The 24,347-nt window shown below is 36.5% G+C and overlaps 1 protein-coding gene across 1 annotated transcript in view; it reads left to right on the top strand.

Moving 5' to 3' along the window:
* Positions 1 to 955: 955 nt before the first annotated feature.
* Positions 956 to 24,347, top strand: part of GPR63 (G protein-coupled receptor 63) — a 33,730-nt gene continuing 10,338 nt past the window's right edge. Inside the window, exon 1 of the mRNA XM_032275216.1 lies at positions 956 to 1,186. The gene's annotated coding sequence lies outside the window, so the exon portion shown is untranslated. The remainder of the gene's footprint in view (positions 1,187 to 24,347) is intronic.

Consider the following 24,347-nt stretch of genomic DNA (forward strand, 5'->3'; position numbering starts at 1 on the left):
TGTTCCTAGGGTGATGACAGCTGCTGATGCTGGCAGCCTCCCGGGCATCACCACTGGAGGCTGTGGCCCCAGTAATGATCACATATGTTGTTAGCTAGAAAAACAATATCATTTGTCACTGAAAGCAGCATTTCCCATTGTCTCAAGGTGATACTTTTTCTAGGGGGTCTTCCTGGTTGTTTGGCATCTTTACAGCCCATCTGTTGATGAAAGTCAATCGTTTTAGAAATCCAGTGAGGGGCCAGCTGGCAATTGGCCATTGGAAGAGAACAGAGCATCCGGTAAAGGAGGACACTAGGCAAGTCTCCCATGCCACACATCAGGGACATCTTCAGGGGTCAGTCTAGGGGCCTCTGCTGGTTTTTAGTTATTTCATTCTGTGTGAGACCCTCATCATTGTGTTGGAAAAGAGGAATAACAACCAGGAAAGAAACATGAACAGCCTCGGGGAACGCAATTCCACTGGGCAAATCGCCACTGGAGGTGCACTTTGGGGGACTTGGGAGCGGGAAACCAGGACCCTAAAAGGACTGCCAGCGACTAGGGGCGGGGCGACGCTCTGGGAATGGGGCGCGGGGTGCAGGGCGCGGGCTGCCCCACTGCCGCCGGGTGGGCGCATTTGCCGTACCCTAGGTGCCTTTGCCGTACCCTAGGTGCCTTTGCCCAGGCGGAGGAGCGACAAGACCTGAGTGCAGAGGGGTTCAGGGCGGGGAGCGGCCAGAAAGGGGCTGGTGATCCGCCCTGGGGAAGCTCGGGCGTGGCCTCCGGGGATCTCTCCGTCTCTACTTGCCTCCTCCCTCTTTACTTGCCTCCTCCCTCTCTCTCTCGTCTCCCCTCCCCTCACCTCCAGGTCTAAAAAGGGGGCCGGCGCCTTTAAGAGGGAGCGTTGGTTACCCTGGGGGCGGAAACCCCTCGGCGGCTCGCGAGGCGGCGGCGCTCGGCCGCGATGCTCCTCACTTTCTGCTCCAGCTCCCGCCACCGCCGCTTCTATCGTCGTCGTCGCCGCCGCCGCCGCCGCCACCACCGCCACCTCCTCGTCGTCGCTCTCCTTCCTCCTCCGCCTGGAAGCGTTGTTCTCTGCACCGGAGGAGAGAAGTGCTATGTCAGGAAAGTTCCGGGAGGGACTGCATGGGGCCATGCTCCCTGGGCTCTTCCGCGGGCGCCGGCGCGCCGCCCTTCGCGTGAGGTGAGGCTGGGGTCCCTGGCCCGCGGGACAGGTAGCCGCCCGGGGCGGGGAGCGCTAGCATCCGCGGCGCTGGGTAGGGCGTGCGGTTTGGCGGAGTGCGTGGGGGGAATCAGGCTGGAGAAACCGAAGTTGTGCCGGAGAAGCCTGGGTTTTCGGGAAGCTTTTTGCAGCTGGACTGGAGTGATTTCGGGCGGCGCCACACGGTGGGGGCCTGGCGGGGACTCGGTTTCTCTCGGGCCGCCCGCCCCCTCCCGTGCGCGCCGGAGCGGGTAGGCCTTCTAGGAAAACGGTCGGCTGCGGAGGAGCACCGTGCGCCGGCTCCTTGGTTGCCAGGCTGTTCTCATCGAGAATTCGGTGCTGGGAGTGAGAGGAAAGAGATGGGCTCCACTTGAACTTTTACATCACGGTCTGGCCGCTTGAGGGCTGAAATTTACCTTGTTTGTGGGAGCGAAAGGTCCCTTCGCGCTCCAACAGTTCCGAGAGGTTCCCTCTTCCATGTGGTTCATCTTGCGGCTCTGTGTGTGTTTCATCCTTGGCCGGTTTTCAACGTCTCCCAGATTTCTGTCTTCCCTCCTCTGCCCCTTTTCGCAAACGTTCTTTTTAATAAATAAAATATATCGTAGAGGCTCAGAGTGCTTAAAAGAAAAACCCCAACAATGGGGTTTTTTAAATGAAAATTTTTATGAAAAATTTTCCCAGGTCTTGCCCAAATTTTCAAAGTGGTCGTTTAGTCTTTGATGAAATGTTTAGACTCAGACTCGACACTTAGGGAATACAGGCATCCCTGTAGTAGCATGCAGGTTTTTAGTGAGGTAGGATGAAGTTTAAACCATATTTTTTCAAAATAGGATTTTTCTCTTTCCTTATTGGTGAGCTTGTTTTTCATTGTGTGTTAGATTAAGAAGGCATCAACCAGTTCTAGGAGTAGTATTTCTAAGAATCATGGATAAAACCTGATGTTTCTTGCCAAAGTTGATACTGCTTCAGACATTCTAATCCATGGATGACGTATGTAATATGTATTTCATTTGATGAAACCTAGTATGAAAGTACATTCATTGCAGACGTAAGTTTTTTTTTCCATTGTCCTGTGGGTAAAGGAAGCCCCATTTTCTCATACCCCCAGGTGTCTGCTACACCATGTCTATTCCTGTTTGCTTGATTCATTCACATTGCCAACTACAAATTGAAGGTGCTGATGAAAAGTCCCTATATTTCATAAAGTGTTGCATAGCCAAAATTTTAGTGACATAATTGATTACATCAATAAAAACAGAATGTGAGAGCTTATTTAAATAAAAGAGTGCCTTGAAGTATTTCTGGTATATGCGTTACATACAATTTTGTGTGTGAAAAATATACTACCAAGACAGGGGATAGTGTGGGAAACATCTTGTTTGCAGTGGGAAGTTTTCGAAGAAAATCATCCCAGAATAACCATTAATACTGAAAAATTTTGTTTGGGATATAGATTTTCTTCTCTAAGTGCAATTTTCTCACTTTGCTGTAAAACATACTAGTACCAAAACTGAAAAAAAGAACTCACCATCTCAAGCACTTTCTGAAAATTTTCAGCAACCAACCAACATTCTTGGAGAAAAATTTGTTTAGAAAAATTAACATAACTAAAACCCCAATGTGCTTACTATTTAACCTTAAATTTGCTGGGCTGAAGGCAAGAAAGTGAAAATTTAGTGTTCCAAGGTGGATGTGACTTAGTTCCCAGTTATTTGAGCACTTTGAGATTTTGTATACGTTTTATTTAATTTGGGATGATTGTTTTGTGAATGAGTCCTTTGGAAATGATACGCATACATGTGGACTTATATATGTATATATCCATATCACATATATTTATGTATCCATACTATATATAGTATAGCTATATATACCATATCTATAGATGCTATTGAATATATAAAAAACATGAAAACCATTTAGGGACTTGATAATACATGTGTACCAAGAATAGCAGGTCTAAAAGATGAGCTAAAAATAGTTATTGGTAGGGCTTGTCATCTTTTCAGCATTTTAGTCATTATCAGTTAAGTTAAAAAGCACTGTTTTCCAATGTGTTCTTGAACTCTTAACAAGGCTTGGATCAGGGATCCATATCCTAACCACATTTATCTATTAAGATGGATTGAATTTCTTCCGAATGGATGATTGAACCCGGCATTTCTTAAGCTTCAATAGGCAAATTCTAGGTAAAATTTAGCTTGTCAATATAGTGTTGTCTTCTTTTAACACTTCAAAACTAACCTTTAGGACATTCTTCATGGGTCTGGGATTTAGAGAGTAGACCTCAAAGGCATGAGAGGAAAACCTTGGGGAAGTTGCTGGTACTCCAATTTGTGAAATGATGTCTTAAGCACTTGATTTGAGAGAGGAGCCCATTAATGCTTGGAAAAACAATATGTATAAATACAGTGCTCCAGTTACTACACACAAAACTGTTTCATTCACCTTTGGAATATTTGTTACCATGTTTCGCAGCTGAAGCTGCTAGGTTGCAGCATATGTATGAAAATTAGAAATGAAATAATCTATTAGAGTGTTTTTTTCTTTAATTTGCTAGCTTTTTACCAGAAATGTGTTTATATTTGCTGCAAATGACCTTTACTTTGTTGCAGGTGGCAGTTTTTCCTTTTTTTGCAATTATAACGTGTATTTTTAGGATGAGTTCTTAGTGTTTACTTTGAAACATATTAATGAGTGTCGCAGAGTTTATGTTGTAGTTTTTCAACTTTCAAAGCATAACATTTGAGGTGTTTGACTATGAGCCTGAGATCATAGACCTTCAGAGCTGATGTGATCCTGGTCAATTATAGTTTCATTCCTGGGAATTTTCTGTTTAAGGTTAGATGTGCCCTTAATTTGAACTAGATGATCCACAAAATAGGTACTTTTGCAACCACAAAACATGAGAACATTCCAAATAATTTGCAGTGTGGGCAGCCCAACATGCTTTAGTATTTGGTTGGCTTGAGGCAGTATGCCATGCTTGTAAAAATGGTTTCTGAAGCTGACAGCAATCTGTTTCAGGCTTTGAGTTTGATACATAGGATAAAATGCCTTCTAGCCTATGCACCAGTGTTGGTAAAAGTAATTTGTGTCCATTTCTGTTTGTATGACAGAAGATTCAGAAAACTCAAGCATGAAACTAGCTTAATATACAGGAAAGCTCATTCATGTTCATTATAAACATAATGAAGAGTTAGAGAAGTTGGATTTTAACACGGCTCTCAGGTCTTGGGGCAAAAGATGGTATATTTGCAGGTATGGGGTTAATGTAGTGATCACCTATTGAAATTAATAATACGATTATTATTATCAGCGTTTCCTTTGAGTGATATGCTAAAGAATTACATCCTTCCAGATCCAATTTAGATTAAAAAATCCCCAGCCAGATACTGTACCAATCTCCAGGCATAGATGTTAATTGATTCTTAGGTCATTTTCAGTTTAAACCCTTAGGTGTTATTATATTTATAAGCTTTACATACCTTTTAGGGTTTTTGAGCAAAACTTCTTGGTTAACTTCTTTCTCTCAATTGACTTAGCTCGGTCTATGTTATCAAAGTGTTTGAAAAAGATTTTAGGCAAATTCTTTTTTGTGGAAACTTCTAAGGATCTGCCCTGGGGAGGCTGGTGCATAAGGGACATGATTCTGTATTCTAGCTGTTACCTTTCTCCCTCTTCCTACTTTAAAGAAAATAAAACAAAAACAAATGCATAGGTAACTTTACAGAAATAACATTTGTAGGCATTTAAAGAAGTCTGAAAGATCAGAGTAAGAGTTTCAACTGAAAATTATTTAAGAATCAATTAAATCTATCCCATGTGTTTGGTATGGTATTTGGCCAAGGCTGTTTGCTGCAGGATCTTTTGCTCTAAGTTGATCCTGGGAGGATGTGGATAGGGAGTTGAGATGTAGGCATAACATCCATTGTCTTCTAGAGGCAAAAATGTTCAGATAAGTATGTGCTTTTGTAATAATATCCATTCTTTTCATTTTTAACTTATTCCGTTTCCCTTGTATTTGAAGCACACAGTCTTCCTAACTCCATTTTGATTAACCCTGCATAAACCATGATGCCTTCTAAAGTTTCACACTGTCTAGCACTAGCAGAAAGTCCGTTCTCTCAGCTTGTTCCCACTCTCCTTCTTCAAATGTTTTTCGTTTTGCATTATTCATTTCTTTAATGATATGAGTTTTGAGTATAAGTTAAGTATCAGGTTTCTCCATTTTCTATAAATTGGATAAATGTGCTCCCGTTTACAGGTTTGGTGATGCTGGGAACCTCTCATTTTTGTTTCTAAAGTTCATGTATAGTTATTATTTCAAGGTTTCAAATACTTTTTTTTTTTTTAACTTTTATTTAAGTTCAGGGGTATAAGTGCAGGTTTGTTACATGGGTAAACTTGTGTCATGGGGCTTTGTTATACAGATTATTTCATCTCCCAAGTATTAAGCCTCATACCCATTAGTTATTTTTCCTGATCCTCTCCCTCCTCCTACCCACCACCCTCATGATATAATAGATTTTTTTCTTACTTTAGAAGTTATTCTTGTTCATTATAGGAAATTTAGAGGCCAGACGTGGTTGCACAGGCCTGTAATCCCAGAACTTTGGGAGGCTGAGGCAGGAGGATTCTTTGATCCCAGGAGTTCGAGACCAGCCTGGGAAATGCGGGGAGACCCTGTCTCTACAAAGAGTTTTAAAAAAAAGTTAGCCAGGTATGGTGGCACACAGTTGTGGTCCCAGCTACTCAGAAAACTAAGATGGGAGGATCACTTGAGTTCTGGAGGTTGAGGCTGCAGTGAACTGTGATGACACCATTTCACTGCAGCCAGGACAACAGAGAAAGACCCTGTCCTCAAAAAGAAAAGAAAGTTTAGAAAATTCAGACAAGCAAAAAGAAACGAAAAGAATAATTACACCCAGAGATATTGTTAGTATTTTTGTATCTATTTTTATAAACATATAGAAAAATACTATGATATTTTAATTTCTAAAAATGGCCCTTAGTGTATATAGATATTGCTTTGTAATTTTCACATTAGATAAACCACTTCGCTTGTCATGGAATGATCTGTAACATTTTGAATTCTGAATAGTATTATTTTATGGATGTATCAAAATTTATTGGTGATATATTTTTTTTCTTTAACTGTACAGCAGTGAATATCTTATGGCTCAATTTTTAAAAATTATTTTTATTTTTATTATTTTTTTTTGTGATGGAGTCTTGCTGGAGTGTAGTGGTGCAATTTTGGCTCACTGCAACCTCCACCTCCCAGGATCAAGCAATTTTCGGGCTCCAGCCTCCTGAGTAGCTGGGATTACAGGCACCCACCACCACGCCTGGCTAATTTTTGTATTTTTCGTAGAGACAGGGTTTCACGATGTTGGTCAGGCTGGTCTTGAACTGCTGACTTCAAATGATCCGCCTGCCTCAGCCTCTCAAAGTGCTGGGATCACAGGTGTTAGCCACTGCACCCAACTATCTAGCTCAATTTTTATACACATCTACGGTTTTTCCCTTTGGATAAAGCCCTAGATGTAGAATTTTTGGGGAGGAATAAAAGGGCATTGATGTTTTTCATTGCCCTCAAGGCACTCTATTTTTCCCAATATAAAATCTGTAGAGCTAATCATCATCTTCCTTGTTTGTCTTCTGCAGATTTTTTGGTAAGTGTCATGTGAAAGACTAGAGTCAGATAGGGTTTGAACCTGGACCTGATTGTCTAGTGCTTTTTCCAAATGAAATAACCCTAGTTGTTTATAGAGATTTTTGCCTCAATCCCAAGCCATTCATTAGTGCTCAGTTATAACTATACATGCTATTTCCAACTAAACAGGTATAGTAGTTGAGTGTGTCATGAGAATGTTGTCCCTTGTTCAATTTCAGTTTACTGTATTGCCATCTGCCCTCTTGCCCACACATATTGATAGATAATTGTGGAATGATAGAGTGAATGAATGTCATTTCCTGTATTTTTACATTTCTAAAAGGTAAAAATATTCTGTTTTCTGAATATTTAGCACTTGGACCAAGTGCTAAATAAGTTTTTTGTTTCGATAAGTATCATTTTCCTTTTTACTATCTCAAATAACAGGAACTATATTTTCAGTGTGGAATGTAACAGGCATGTAACAGTGTGGAATGTTTAACAGACAGGTTAAACAGAAAGTTTATAGGAAAATTCAGAATATCCTTTAGAAACTGATTTGTCATGTTATTTTAAAAGAATATTTATTGTGAAGTACATTGTACATTTGAAATTGCATAAAACATACCTATAAGTTTAAAAGAGTGAATGCTCATGGACCTACGAGTAAAGTTAAGAAATACACCTAGAATAATTCTGTCTACTCATTCCTTACATGGAGGCAACTCTTGCTTTATCAGTCCAAAGCAGTATATTCTTTTTTTTTTTTTTTGGCCTATACATAAAGATAATTATACTACTGTAAATATATATACTTTTATGCTTGCTTCATTTGCTCACTGTTATGTTTTTTAGATTCATCAGTGTTGTTTGTAGCTGTAATTTGTTTTTCGTTGTTTAGTTTATTGTATATGATACAAAATATGTAGTAGAGATGATCAGCAAAGCCAAAAGTTGGTTCTTTGAAAATATTTATGTATTTGTTTCTAACATGTTCATTTTTGCTCTTTTTTTCTTTCATGTTTCTAGTTTTATTTCTGCTTTTATTCTAATTTTTTATGTTGAGTGCTTAGCTCTATTGTGAGTCTTGCTTTGTTCAGAATATAAATTTCCCTAGAATCACCACTTTAGCTGCTTCTCAGAATTTTTTATGTTTTCATACAGTTCTAAGTATTTTCTTTGTTTTTAAGACAGGTTCTCATTCTGTTGTCCAGGCTGGAGTGCAGTGGTGTGATCATGGCTCACTGCAACTTTGACCTCTTGGGCTTAAATGATCCTCCCACCTCAGTTCCCTGAATAACCAGGACTACAGGTGCATGCCACCATGCCTGGCTATTTTTTTTATTTTTATTTTTTGTAGAGATGAAGTCTTGCTATGTTGCCCAAGCTGGTCTTGAACTCATGGGCTCAAGCCGTCTTCCCATCTTTGCTTCCCAAAGTGTGGGGATTCTAGGCATGAGCCACTGTGCCTGTCCTAAGTGTTTCCTATGATTTCTTAGATCCTCGTGTTACTGAGAGTGATGTTTTCTAATTTCTAAGCATATTTTGTTGTGGTTGTAGGTGATCTATAAACTATTTGTGACATGGTTAAAGGATGTGGTCTGTATCATACCAATTCTTTGATGCTTGTTAAGGTTAGTTCCATGGACAGTGCCAAGTGTTCTCTCCAAATGAATGTCCCATGTGTAGCTTTAAAACAATGTTTATTCTCTAGTTTCTGGATGCAGTTTCATGTGTTTCCATAAGATGAAAATTTTAATTGTGCTATTTAAATCTTTATCCTTCTTGATGTTTTTATCTACTTGATCATTTTATTACTGAGCGATTATAATGATGGATTTATTATTTTCATCTGGTTAATTCACCTTTTGCTTTATATGCTTTTGAGATTTATTATTAGATGCATACAAGTTTAGATTTTTAAATTTTTTTTTGTGGGAAATTAACTTTTTTGTTATATGTAATGACCTTCTGTATCTCTAATAGTGTTGTTTGAATTAAAGTCTCTTTTTCTTTGATGATAATAAAACAATATAGGGTTTCCTATAGATTATGATGGTCTTGACACACCTTTTCCTGCTTGTTGGCTTTAAAGTTGGTTCTATACCCTTATGATTTTAGATATGTCTTTTGTAAATAGCATATAGCTAGATCTTTGCTTTTAACTGGAGGGTTTAGTCTCTTTATATTTAGAATAAAAACTGACTTGAATTTGTTTATCATATTATTATGTATTTTCTATTATGCTTTTTCTTTGTCTTTTTTCCTTTCTTACCTTCTTTTGGATAGATTAACCCTCTGCCCCAAACTGACTTGAATTTATTTATCATATTATTATGTATTTTCTATTATGCCTTTTCTTTGTCTTTTTTCCTTTCTTGCCTTCTTTTGGAGAGAGTAACCTCTGCCCCCAACTTTTTTTCTTTTTAACTATATTTATTTAGGGGGTTAGGAGATTGGCTATAAGTTCTACATCTGTTATTTTAGTGGTTACCCTGACAATTTTAGTATGTATTCATCTTTAGTCTAAAGTTATTGAATTGTGTCCCCCAAAATTCATACGCTGAAGCCCTAATCCCCAATATGACTGTATTTGGAAATAGGGCCTATAAGGAGGTAATCAAGGTTAAATGAGATTATAAAGGCGGGGCCCTGATCCAATAAGATCTCTGTGGAGATACAGAGAGATCTCACTCCCCCTCTCAGCGTACACAGAGAGGCCATATAAGATCATACATGTCTACAAACCAGGAAGAGAGGCCTCACCAGAAATGCATCCCAATGGTAGCTTGATCTTGGACTTCTAGCCTCCAGAACTGTGAGAAAATAAATTTCCTTTGTTCAAGCCATGCAGTCTGTGGTATTTCATTTCTTTTAAATAATACATTCCTAAGAATTGTTTAACTCTTATGATACCTACCTCCAACTAGTATGTCATTGTTATTGAGTATTTTAGTTCTAGCCTGTTTTTTCTTTCGTAAGAAATTACTTTTATTGTTTTATACAGTGTCTGTTATATTTAGCCATTTAGTCATTAATATCTTTTCCTCCAGTTTCTTCTTGTCTATCAGACCTTCTATCTGGGATCATTTCTCTTTTGCCTGATATATATCCTTTAATTTTCCTGTATTGACTGAGTGTATGTATGTGTGAAAGAGAAAAGAAGAGTGAGAGAAAGAGAGAGAGAGAGATTTTTGTTTGTGACAATTCTTTTAATTTAGTTTGCTGAAAGAAGTATCAAAAATATAATTTTATTTTCTCCTCAATTTTATTATTGTCATTGAGAATTAAGCAGTCGAGCTTATTTTTTTCTTTGTCAGGGAACTCTGTTTCCTTCTAAGTTCTTTTAAAGATATTTTCTCTTCTTAAAGATATTATCTCTCTCTATTCTGAATTTTTGATCTGATGTTTTTGAGTATGAATTTTAACATATGTTTGGCATTAGATAGGCTTCGTTGAGGACTAGCATTTTTCAGGAATTTTGGAAACTTCTATTTACAGTCCTTTCAAATATTTCCTTTTATTAATTTTATGATCTCCTTCTAGAACTCCAGTTGCATGTAGAATTTATTTCTTGTTCACTTTTACCATAGCAAATATTGGCCCCATGAAGTCCCTGGTTGCCATTGAGGTCTTCTGTCAAACATTCTAATTCTGTAATCGCAACTCAAGTGATTTTAATTTGACAATACTAAAGACACTATTTTGTTTCTGGGATCATAAACATGTATAAAATAGAGTATCTTTGCTATTCAGGTGAATAAGCAATCTTACTGTAGAGTGTTTGCTTTTGAAAAGAAAAAGCAGACATTAATGTATTACAGTATAATATCAAAATACTTACCTTTCTCTTTTTAATTTGACATTTTTCTGTTAATAAATTTGAAATTTCTGTATATGATGTTGTTGTCAGCAATTTCTCTTATTCAGTCCCAAACTTCATTTTGTTTACAGTCATTTAGTATTTAGCTTTGTATTTTGTGTTTTAGAAAGTTATTGCTAACTCCTTGTTTTAAATTTGATTTCATCTTCCAGCTGGAAAGACACTGCCAGTCACATTTAGCTTTCTGTTGCTTCATATATCTGGGCTTTGCCTTTAAAATGGTAGTTGGTAAAGTTAAAAAGCCACCCATGGTTCACAGATTCCTAACTTATATTCTCAAAAGCAAGTTAAAGATGGCAAACTGCAAGATTGTTCTGGGTACTTCACTTTTAAAAAGGAACAGTTATTTTATGCTTATTTGAAATGGCTACATCTTGGTAAACATTTTAAAGAAATGTTTGTTTTTATTTTTTAAATTTTTTATAACATCCTCAAATTTTATTTTTAATTCTACATGTTATGGTGATGTGGATGCAGCCTTGGTTGTGATGAACAGTTAGTTACTAGAAAGAGTTGAAGAACTTCAGCATTATATCTCTCCATACTCAGTTACTGTAGGTTAACAATAATAGCAGGTATAGTGGTAAAGGAAGCTGAATAATAAAAAAGACTAAGTAATTAGTTTGATTGTCTTTGGATAATGATTCCATTCATCAGGTGATGATGGAATAAAATTAAGCCTCCATGTCATAAAATTAAGCTTTTACTATTTTCTGTGCTTTTTATATTTTCAGTTTTTTTTTTTTTAAATTTTATATATTTTCAGTTTTAAAGTCTTTTTGTCCTTTTAATTTTCCTCACCTTCTGTAAACAGGCACCAGAACAGAAATAATCTTTGAAGTATACATAATAGAATCTCACTTTGGTAAGATCTTTGCTCATATCTAGATTCCAGGTTGTAGTAAAGTTCTTGAAAACAGTCCCTCTAGTAGCTATTATTTTTTTAGTAGATAGGAGACACTCATATCAAAAGCCACATTTTATAAAGAATGCATTTAGTTCGTGGCCCTTGTAGGAGGGAGAATTTTCTTTTTTATCTAATACAAACTTGAGACTTGATCATTTCACTGAATGTTGTTTCTCCCAGAATCTACGTTCGAGTCTGATTTTTTTTTCCTGCTCAATTTCATTGTAATAAATTTTCTGCATATAAGAATTTTCACATTTGTTTCATCACCTATTATACAAACTCAGCATTTGGGCCACATTGTTGCAGTGGTTTTTGCCCTAATTGAATATATATTGAATATACACATACGTACACATATACACACCACTTTCTGGTGTTAGTCAATCTCTCATAGGCCGTATTTGCTAGAAGAAATAAAATGAGGAGTGAGCATGAGTGACGTATAATACAAATGGAAAAGCTTTACATAAGAATAAGCAGTGATATTTATAAGCCATATTCATACTTTTCTTTCTGTATCTTTGGTTTGAGAGAAAATCTAGGAACTGCATTTCTAACTATTGTGTGCACAGTTAACACTGAGCTAATGAATTTCCTGTGGGCCCTTGATCTTACAAGTCTTAATATAAGTTGCATCAGCTCTTTGTGAACTTGCAAAGCTTTTTCTGATGCTTTAATCTTTGAGCAGAGAACTAGAAGACTACTGGTAGGTGTCTTACTGTGTGGGGACAATCACTTGTGACACTATCAGTGGGAAACCCAGTAACAACCAAACGCCACAGCCTCCCGCTGGACCCTTTCTCCCATGTGACTGTGGTACATGATAAATTGTTCTTTGATTTTAAGAATACAGCCATTTTATCACTTTTTTTTTTTTCATTTTTAGAAGTTCAAAATGAATAGTGCGGATTTACCTTAAAACATTTTTTTTTGATAAGGCATATTTTTGGTGGGGAGTGACTGAGCAGGGTTTATGTTGGTAGGTTACATGCAGTACTTTGAATTTAGAATGACAATTATGTAGCCCTTTTACTTGGAGTAGTCCTTTCCCATTGGTTGTACAGAAAACTTGACTGAATATTAAAATTTAGAAATAGTAGAAATGGGATTATTTTAGAGGAGTTAGTCTGTTTTTTTTGGATGAATTCTGCTTTATAATAGGATTCAGCAGGGTCTTTCAGCTAATGAGGTTTCAAGAAACATTATTCTTGAATTTAAAATGGTTTTTCAACATTTTTATTTTAGAAGACTTTTTTCAGGACCACATGCATATTGTAAAATTTTATCTGTTCTTACAGTGAAAGACATCTGTGTCTGGTCTTTATTTATTTTCTTTCTTCTCTTATTCTGCATGACCTATTCTTTCCTACTCTTTCCCTACCAAACTATAACAAATAACCTATAACTTCAAAACTAAGATACACGATTCTTTAGCCTAGTACATTAGCTCAGTGTTAACTGTGCACACAATAGTTAGAAATGCAATTCCTAGATTTTCTCTCAAACCAAAGATACAGAAAGAAAAGTATGAATATGGCTTATAAATATCACTGCTTATTCTTATGTAAATTAATTAATTAATCTTAGTGAATAATATTGTGCTGTCATAGAGCATGAGATTTAGAGTGTTACAAGAAAACATGGACACATAAATGTTCTAAGAAATGAATCATTAGGCAATTTCTTCATCATGTTAACATCATAGAGTGCACTTACACAAGCCTAGATGGTAGAGCTTGCTCTGCACGTAGGCTATATAGTATAGGCTGTTGCCTCTGGGCTACAAACCCATAAAGCATGTTACTGTTGTATTGAATACTGTAGGCGAGGTACAGTAAAAAAAATGGTGTAAACGAGAAAAAATGGTACCCCATATAGAGCACTTACCATGAATGGCACTTATAGGTTGGAAGGTTACTTAGTGAATGAGTGGTAAGTGAATATAAAAGTCTGGAATCTTAATGTACACTACTGTAGACTTTATAAAAACAATATACTTAAGGCTACACTAAATTTATTTTTGAAATTTCTTCATTAATTTACTGTAAATTTTTTATGGTATACACTTTTAAATTTCCTAAAACTTCACTTTTTTGTAACAACAGCTTAAAACATGAAAGCATTGTACATTTGTATACAAATATTTTCTTTATATACTTATTCTATAAGCCTTTCTCTATTAAAAATTTTTTTTTGTTAACTTTTAACAAAAAAGTTAACTAAGTTAACACACACACACACACACACACACACACACACACACACACAATAACTGAGGCCTATACAGGGCCAGGATCAGTATGACTGTCTTCCACCTCCATAGCTTGTCCCGCTGGAAAGTCTTCAGAGGCAATAACATTTGGAGCTATCATCTCCTATGATAACAATGCCTTCTTCTGGAATACCTCCTGAAGGATGTGTCTAAGGCAGTTTTATGTTAATTTAAAAAAATCTTAAGTAGGTGTATACTCTAAAATAACAATAAAAAGTATAGAATAGTAAATATATAAACCAGTAACATCTTTTATTATGTTTACTCAGTATTATGTGCTGTACATGCTAGACTTTTATACAACTGGCAGCAAAGGAGGTTTGTTTATGCCAGCATCACTACAAACACATGAATATTGTGTTGTACTAGAAAGCCATGCTGGCTACGATGCCACTAGGTGATAGGAATTTTTCAGCTGCATTATAGTCTTATGAAAACACTGTCGTATAGTGGTCTGTCCTTAGCTAAAATATCATTAAATGGTAGATGACTATAAATGAGGAATTATGTTTTCATTGTTTTTCACTCTTGTAGCATCCTGAGTTTGTCTTTACGGCACGTACATCAATGCATAACCCAGTAGTTACCATGTATTTAGTATGAGTCTCCCCGATGGACTCACAAGTTACATAAGATCCGGAGATATACCCAGTTTGTTCCTCATTATAAGCACTGCTTAGTCAGAAGCTGGCTTAGAGCAGGTGCTTAGCAACTGTTTGTTTTAAGAGAAGGATGGAAATGTATTTAAAGAAATGTGTAAGTCAAGTTGAAAAGTATATGTCAAAGATTTTTATAGTATACATGGATAGCATGGTGGAAGACGGAGTATCAGGGGAAGATGTGCAAGTGAAAATAATTTCAGTTGGCACATGATGACGCTGACAACATTTCTTTTTATTGGTGGCCGTTTTGAATACTAAAACTGAAGTTATATTTAATAGATTTTTAAAACTCTAGGTATTTTAAGTATGACCTTTAGAACCTTTTTTCAGAACCTTCCCAAGTTAACCATAATTATTTTGATCATAGCAGTGAATCAAGGTCAAAACATCACCATTATTTTTGAGGATGAGTCAACATTGCTCTTCACCAATCCTGTTTTGAAGTGGTGTACTTTAGAGCAGAATAATCTTTATTTCAGTGATATTTCCCTTGTGTTATTTTCTGGTTTTCCACTCATGAAAAAATTTCATAAAATATTTTTCTTTGTTTTATTATTGGAATTTGTATGGTAATGTATTACATTTACATAGTGCAGGACCAAAGAACTGAGGATCCATCCTTTTTTTTTTTTTTTTAAAGTGTGTGTGTATGGTTGACTGTTGTATATATAATCATGAGTTTATTTGAGGTATCCGGTGGTGTTGTGAAGGTCTTCTGATTCTACATTCTATGAAATTTCTATGATGTCCTTAGAAACAGTGAACCTGGTTGATAGGGCAGTAGGGTAAGGAGTCTACCAGATGTGTCTGTTATGCCAAGAGATTATGCTTGAACCATCTCATACAGTGATGTTATCTGGACATGTGGGAAGAAAGAGGAAACCATGGTGTATGTATATGTGTCTTTCACTTGTTTTTAGTAGACATCATGCCATATGTGAATCTCTTAAACAGCTAGCACTGGGCTTGGTACATGATTGTTGCCTGAGACCTATTTGTTGAATTGATGTGGCTGGAGCTCTCAGGGATAGTCATAGACAGTAACAAAAAGTGTTGTTATGAAGAACAAGTAAGCTAGACTACAGTTGTATCTGGAGATAGAGAAATAATCTGGGCATGGTTGTAGTAAACTATTCCTACAAAGTTGAGTAAGAAATATATAGAATTCTGACACTGTCTAAAGTAGTAAAAATACAAAAGAAGCTGTACCTTTTTTTTTTTTCTGAAAAGAGATTTTTGAAAGTCACTTTTTTGAAATAAAAAGCTAAGTTAGAGGAAGAGAAACAAAGGTATCTTATCAGAATCACAGAGCAGTATCTTGAAGTGAGAAAGACATTTAAACTCAGCTTGAGGTGAGATGTGGAAAAAAATAGTCATTTGCAAGGATGAACTAGTAGAATCCTAAATGTCACCAAAGGGTTGCTGTTAGAGATGGTGTGAATTTCTTTTCTCACCTAAGTGAACCTGCTAGTGCATATTTATTGAGCACTACGTGTCAATACTTAACATTTGCTGTCTTGATTAATCCTTGCATAACTTCATGAGCTAAACTGCACCATGATCCTTTCCATTTTTCTGATGAGAAACCTGATGTTAAGTAACCTGACCAGTGACACAGTTTGTAAATAGCAACCAGGTACTCTGACCACTGCCGAGGTGGGCACAATGAGCTTCTGAAGGAAGAGCGTGGAGGTGCTAATAGATAGACTACTGTAACCCTGCCTGACTTTTCATTCCTTCCAAAGAACACACCAAAAGCACTTGCAGTGAGATGCAGTGGAGAAGAAAATACCAGCATTTTTAGAAGAAATACCACCAGTATGATGGTATAAACATTTAGTTTTGATTAGGTAAATTAATTTTAAATCCTTAGAAATTGGTGCTAACTTTGTGACTATTAAGAAAAAATTTAATGTCTAATCGTGAAGATAGGCATATGGGATCAGATGAGTACAGAGTTGCAAAGGGAACAGGTTAAAAAAGTGAGTGGCACGCTGAGGTCTACCCAGAAATTCAGTTCAACTCTAAAGCTGGATGGAAAAAAACATTTCTAGTGAATAGCATGAAAATAACAAAATAAGCAGACTTTTTTTTTGGCTTATTTTGCTTTTTTTAAAAAAATTGCATTGATTCTGAGGGAATATTTGTGGAAACCAGAAAGGTGACCTAGAGATTAATATGAAAAGATAAGGACTGTTTTTTAGATTACTCGGTAAATGATTGCAGGAAATATGGGGCACATGTAAAAGTAGTGACTAGGTAAAGTACCATATTTAAATTTTATTCTTTAGGGGATAGCAAAATCCTATGCTCATAAGAAATGTGTGCCCTTTACCGATGAGAGTACATTCCTTGCATAATAACAGTAACGCTTAGCTAACAAGGTACATTTGAGTAGTTCCTCCTGTCACTAGTTTCTAAATGTTTAAATATCTTATTTCATTTTACTCATGGGCAACAGGCATGATGAGATTGGCAGGAGAATGCTTATTTTGCTGTCTTAATGTATTTCCTAAGGAGTTTTTCTTTTTTTAAGGAATTTGTCTTATGAACATTGAAAGGAAATATTAACATATATAATTATATGAAATGTTCAAGAATTTTTTTTTTCTGACTATAAGAAAACTAAGTACTCATTTTACAAGATTTGGGAAATAAGGAAAAGCTGGAAAAAAATGTACCACAGACAGTCCTACTGATCAGAAATATATGTCATTTAAAAAAATTTTTTAAGGCAATTTAGTTGGGTTTTTCTTTTTCTTTATTTTATTTTGCTTTAAGTTCTGGGATATATGTGCAGAACATGCAGGTTTATTATACAGGTATACATGTGCCATGGTGGTTTGCTGGACCCATCAACCCATCATCTAGGTGTTAAGCCCTGCATGCATTAGGTATTTGTCCTAATGCTCTCCCTCTCATTGCCCCCAACCCACCCTGACAGGCCCCCATGTGTGATGTTCCCCTCCCTGTATCCATGTGTTCTCTTTGTTCAACTCCCACTTATGAATGAGAACATGCGGTTTTTGGTTTTCTGTTCCTGTATTAGTTTGCTGAGAATGATGGTTTCCAGCTTCATCCGTGTCCCTGCAAAGGACATGGACTCATTCATTTTTATGGCTACATAGTATTCCATAGTGTATATGTGCCACTTTTTTTTAATCTAGACTGTCGTTGATAGGCATTTGGGTTGGTCCCAAGTCTTTGCTATTGTAAATAGTGCTGCAGTAAACATATGCATGCATGTGTTTTTATAGTAGAATGATTTATAATCCTTTGGGTATATACCCAGTAATGGGATTGTTGGGTCAAATGGTATTTCTGGTGCTAGATCCTTGGGGAATCGGGACATTTTCTCCCACAATGGTTGGAAAGGCAAGTGTTACTGTTATTATGCAAGGAATGTACTCTCATCGGTAAAGGGCACACATTTCTTATGAGCATAGGATTTTGCTATCCCCTAAAGAATAAAATTTAAATATGGTACTTTACCTAGTCACTACTTTTACATGTGCCCCATATTTCCTGCAATCATTTACCGAGTAATCTAAAAAACAGTCCTTAATTTACACTCCCACCAACAGTGTAGAAGTGTTCCTGTTTCTCCATAGCCCTGCCAGCATCTGTTGTTTCCAGACTTTTTAATGATCACCATTCTAACTGGCATGAGATGGTATCTCATTGTGGTTTTGATTTGCATTTCTCTAATGACCAATGATGATGAGGTTTTTTTTCATATGTTTGTTGGCTGCATAAATGTCTTCTTTTTTTTTTTTTTTTGAAAGAGAATAGTCTTGCTCTGTTGCTTAGGCTAGAGTGCAATGGTGCAATCTTGGATCACTGCAACCTCCGCCTCCCGGGTTCATGTGATTCACCTGCCTCAGCCGCCCAAGTAGCTGGGATTATAGGCACCTGCCACCGCTCCCAGCTTATTTTTGTATCTTTAGTAGAGACCAGGGTTTCCGCATCTTGGCCAGGCTGGTCTCAAACTCCTGACCTCATGATCCACCCGCCTTGGCCTCCCAAAGTGTTGGGATTACAGGCATGAGCCACCACACCTGGCAGATGCCTTCATTTGAGAAGTGCCTGTTCATATCCTTTACCCACTTTTTGATGGGGTTGTTTGTGTTTTTCTTGTCAATTTTTAAAAGTTCCTTGTAGATTCTGGATATTAGACCTTGGTCAAATGGGTAGATTACAAAAATTTTTTCCCATTTTGTAGGTTGCCTGTTCACTCTGATGTATGCTAATAGTTTGATATGTTTTCTTCTAATTTCTTTAAAAATTTTTCAAAACATAGTGGGAACATACTATATATACAACTTTTCTTCACTCAACATGCTAGCATAATATTTTCATGTTATTAAATATTCTTCAAAAACAGTTTTAGTTTTTGAATCACATAATTCAATCTGTTTTTTAAATGTAAACCTTTTGATTGCTTCAAGTTTCTTACTGTGACATACATGAAATTTTTTTTTTTTTAGTGGAGTTTTGCCCTTTTGCCCAGGCTGGAGTGCAATAGTGCAATGTCGGCTCATTGCAACCTCTGCATCCCAGGTTCAGGCAATTCTCCTGCCTCAGCCTCCCAAGTAGCTGGGATTACAGGCATGAGCTACCACACCTGGCTAAAATTTGTATTTTAGTAAAGATGGGGTTTCACCACATTGGCCAGGCTGGTCTTGAACTCCTAACCTCAGGTGATCCACCCACCTCGGCCTCCTAAAGTGCTGGGATTACAGGCCTGAGCTGCTGCGCCCCGCCATGAAATTTTTTTGAACAACTTTTTGCTCAGGATTACTCTGGCTATAAGGGATCTTCTGTAGCTCCATATGAATTTTAGCATTAAAAAAAATATTTCTGTGAAGAATGTCATTGGCATTTTGATAGGGATTGCTTTGAATCTATAGATTGCTTTGGGTAGTATAAAATTATTTCTTAAGTGTGGATCCTGAGAAATAAAATTTCTAAAAAGTTTTAATATTTAATTTTCATAAACTTTTTGGTTTTACATATAAGCAGAAAGATGCACCAATCATGAGGGCACAGCTCAGTGATATTTGAAAAATAAATGAGTATATGAACCTCCCAGAAACTTTTTCTCAGTCATGACTCCTATTCTTCCTCAAAGGTAACCAATAAACTACTAACACCATAGATGAATTTTGCCTGTGTTTGAATTTTGTATAAATTGAATAGTATTGTATATACATATTTGTGTCTGTGTCTTTTGTTCAATGTTCTGTTTGTGAGATTCATCCATGTGTTGCGTTACAGTAGTTTTGCCTGTTTTCACTGCTGTGTAGTATTTGATTATATGAATATAATGACATTGATTTATCAGTTCTATTGCTGGACATTTTTGCTGTTCTAATATTTGGTTATTTCCAATAATGCTTCTACGAATATACTTGTATTTAGCTTTTGGTATACAAATGTAAGCATTTCTGTTCATTACTCAGAAGTGGGATTACTGGGTAACAGAGCAGGCATAACTACAAATTTGCCATAGACATCAAACTGTTCTCTAGTTACCCATTTCCACCTGCAATAGTAATTAATGAAAGTTTCATTTGCACCACATTCTGGTCAGTATTTGGTATATTGTATACATATTTTTAAAACTTTAGTCATTCTGTTGAATTTTTATTTTATTGTGATTCTTATTTGTGTTTCCCTGATGAGTGGTGAGGGAGAACACCTGTACGTATGTTATATTTTCTTTTGTAATGTTTTGACTGTTCGGATATGTTTGTGAAGCTTTGTTCAAATCCTTTGCTTATCTTTCAGCTGGGTTGTTTATCTTTTTCTTATAAATTTGTTGGCATTTAAATATATCTATTCAAAGGATGGGTTCTTTGTCAGTATGTGGTTGCAAATATCTTCTGTTTTTTGGCTTGGATTTCTGTTCTCATAATTTTGCCTTTTGGTGAGCTTACCAATCTTTATAGCCAGTGCTTTTGACATCCTGTTGGTGTCTTGAAAATATATTTGATTTGGAAATTTAATAAACATTAAGAAACTTGAGCAAACTAGAGGCTGCTATTGTGTTGTTATGAGGGCTCTTGAATTTTTTTGTTCATGCCTATTCCAATGGTGTCGTCTTTCAGATGTTGTTTCCCCCCACCTTTCCATGAACTCAGAACACCAGCTTCCAGTCCACTGAGACTCTGCTCTGCTCAGCTTCCCAGCCTTTCAGCTGCTTCTTTTACCAGACTTTAAAGCTTTTCAGCAGCTTTTAATCCTTTCAGCTGCCGCTTTGCAGGCTCTTCGTTTCTCAGCTGCCTTGAGAAAAAAAACCTCTAAGCTAGCATTTCAGAATTAGCTCATGCCTTCAGGTGAAAAATAAAACAAATTGCAGAGCACCTCACTTTTCTATACTTTTCTTCTCTCTGATAGCCTCTCAGGTTCTCCCTGCTTTGGTGATTCTTAGATGCCTTCAAAGAGGTTTAAAAATATTGTCCAGCTTTTTTGGTTGTTTTTGGTGGGAGTGTTGGTCTGCTACAGGCTTGACTTTATGTGTTAGAAGCGGAAGTCTCTGGGAATGTTTTATTATTTTTTTATTTTTTATTTTTTTAGAGATGGAATCTCACTCTGTAGCCCAGGCTGGAGTGCAGTGGCGCTATCTTGGCTCACGGCAACCTCCACCTCCCGGGTCCCAGTTCAAGCAATTCTCCTACCTCAGCCGCCCAAGTAGCTGGGGTTATAGGCACAAGCCACCATGCCCAGCTAGTTTTTGTATTTTTTTATACAAAATTAAATTTTGTATAAAAATTTCTTTTTTCACATAAAATTTCAAAAAAAATTGTATTTTTTATACAAAATTAAATTTTGTATAAAAAAATACACAAATTAGCTGGGCATGGTGTTGTGTTCTTACAAGAACACACACATATAAAACAACATGAGGAAAATTTTGGAAGTGATGAATATGTTTCACCATGTTGGTCAGTCTGGTCTTGAACTCCTGATCTCGTGATCCGCCCGCCTCAGCCTCCCAAAGTGCTGGGATTACAGGCATGAGCCATTGCTCCCGGCCTCTAGGAATGTTTTCAAGGCTGTTGAAATAGCTTCCTGTTACTGTAAGCTTACATTCCCATTGGTGGAGTATCAACTTGCTAGAATTATTTTCATCTTATTTAAACCTTTGAAAATCTAGGCAAACATTAACATTGCATTACATTTGAATTCTCATTTTTAGTTAAGACTGAACACTTTCAAACAATGGGGTTTTTTTTGCATCTTCTATTTGTGATTTACATACTAATACACATTAGTCATTGATTTTTAAGAATTTTTAATGTGTAATATTGCCTGTATTAACAAATAAGAATCCATACATTTGAAGATATATTAATAGACCAGAGTAATTAGCTTTATCATTAATCTTTATACTGTTTCAATATTTTTGAAGGCAAGGGTTGTGTCACCTTTTCTTTTGTATTCTTTCTTGGTATCTGGTATGTGGTACAGGTCATATTAACATGAAGTGGATTGCATTTAAAAAATATTGTAGAGATAGGAACAGGAAATCCTTTGGGTGTGTTTTCTTATGTCATGCTATGTTCGGTGATTTATCTCTATTAAACATTTGTCTAGTTATTGATTTATATATTTCATTTACGTGTATCACCTCAAGTCTAAGTTCATGAGGCATCTCAATTTTTAGCTTTATTGATATAGAAAAAAATATACACATTTAACATATACATCCTGAAGAGTTTGCACATATGCATACACCTGTGATACCTTCACCATAGCCAAGGCGCTGAACATATTCATCAATCCAAAATTTTCCTTATGTTGTTGTGTATGTGTGTGTTCTTGTAAGAACACAACATCAGATCTGTCCTTTTAAGATATATTAAAGTACACAATACTCTGTTGTTAATACAAGTGCTATGTTGTACAGCAGATTATTAGAACTTTTTATCCTGCATAACAAATTTTATAACTATTAAAGAACACTTCCCCATTTCTCTCCCTCCCCAGTCCCTGGCATCTACCATTCTATTCTCTGCTTCTATGAGTTTGACTGTTTTAGATAACGCCTATCAGTAGAATCAGAGCCATTCCAATTTTGAGTTGTTATCTTCTTTCTTACATCCATGCAAATCACTAACTTAAGATCAAATTCTCCTTTGGGATATATCAGAAAGTACCTGTTTTATAAATCTCCACAAATTTAAAAGGGGGATTATATGTCTTGGCTTCCTCACATGAAGTTAAATTAATCTCGCTCCTGGAAGCATCCATATAAATGCTGAGTGTCAACCTTACCAGTTGCATTTTGAAGGAGCTGTAGCCTACGACCACTTTAAGCTGATTTCAGAGTTCTAAAGCATGCACATAAAAATTTAGAAAATCTAAAACATTCTTCATTCCCATAGTTTATCCAACTCTTGTTTGGATTTCAAGAAATCATCCAAACAGTTTAATTTTTAGTCAGCAGTATGAAAATTTTGTCTGAGAATAAGGAATAATGGAATTTTCCTTATCCACATTTTGGCTATATTAATTGTGAAAGTATGATATAACTCACAGAAATGTCCTTGTTTTAGTCACTGCCCTACATTTTTTTTTGGTCATTTTGTAAAACACATTATTTGCTCTCATGCTGCCTCAGGCCCTCAGGGAATAATGTTCTGAAGAAAACTTGAAGCCTTTGGGGAAGGCTGGTCTAAAAATAAAACCCTCAAGGTGTTAGACCAGGGATGAGGGACAGCATTTTTAACATTGCAAACTGCTATATTAAGTGGAATAACAGTCCCATTCTCTTTCATAGGTGATATGAGAAGCAGCAAAACATTTGGAAAGAGCAGAAACTTTGAAGCCGGGCGCCCTGGGTTCTAATTCCAGCCCTCCCACCAGCTGTGTGATTGGCAGCACATTGCCCTCTGAGCCTTGGTTTACTTTTCTTGCAAATAGGCAACATAACTTCTGTCTTTGGCTGGTTTGTTAGGATTAGCAATAATATATGTTAAGGTCTGGTACATGGTGGGCATTTAGGAATTGGTAGCTGTAATTGTACATCTTAATTTTATTTTCTTTTTCTGGAATACGACTTTTATTCTGCCGCTAATATCATGATGACTCACAGACAAGAGGCAGTTAATCTGTGTTCTAATCCTCGCTCTACTGTTTACCAGCTGTGTGGCCTTGGGCAAGTTACATAGATTCCTTGTGGCTCAGCTTCCTCATCTATAATTTACATTTCCTCCTTTGCTTGAAAACTTACTAAGGTTTTATACGTATATAAAATTTATGTATTAGACATAAAGTTGGAGATTGAACAAGTCTATGGGTTATTTTCTGAGTACCTTTGAATGTCATTTACAAAAATTTTTTTCTTTTGCTTTGAAGTAACAAATAATACTTGAATTGTTCTCTTTTTTGTTGCATTTTTATAGTAATTTTTTAATATCTTACATTTCAAATAGTACCGCTCTTTACATAAGGTTTTGTATCCCAGTTTAGTATCTGGTAGTCTTATGCAGATATTCATATGATGCTATCTTTATGGCTCATGCTTATGTTAATAAATCATAGTTATTCCTCAGAGACAGAGAATGTATAATTGTAGTCATTGCTCAGAGATAAAGATCAAATAATAGAAGATATCTTAAAGGTAAAACAACGCCTGTAATCCCAGCACTTTGGGAGGCTGAGGCGGGTGGATCACGAGGTCAAGAGATCGAGACCATCCTGGTCAACATGGTGAAACCCCATCTCTACCAAAAATACAAAAAATCAGCTG

The sequence above is a fragment of the Sapajus apella genome, unplaced genomic scaffold (assembly GCF_009761245.1).
Source record: "Sapajus apella isolate SASKATOON/1434 unplaced genomic scaffold, GSC_monkey_1.0 scaffold6, whole genome shotgun sequence".
Taxonomy (NCBI): domain Eukaryota; kingdom Metazoa; phylum Chordata; class Mammalia; order Primates; family Cebidae; genus Sapajus; species Sapajus apella.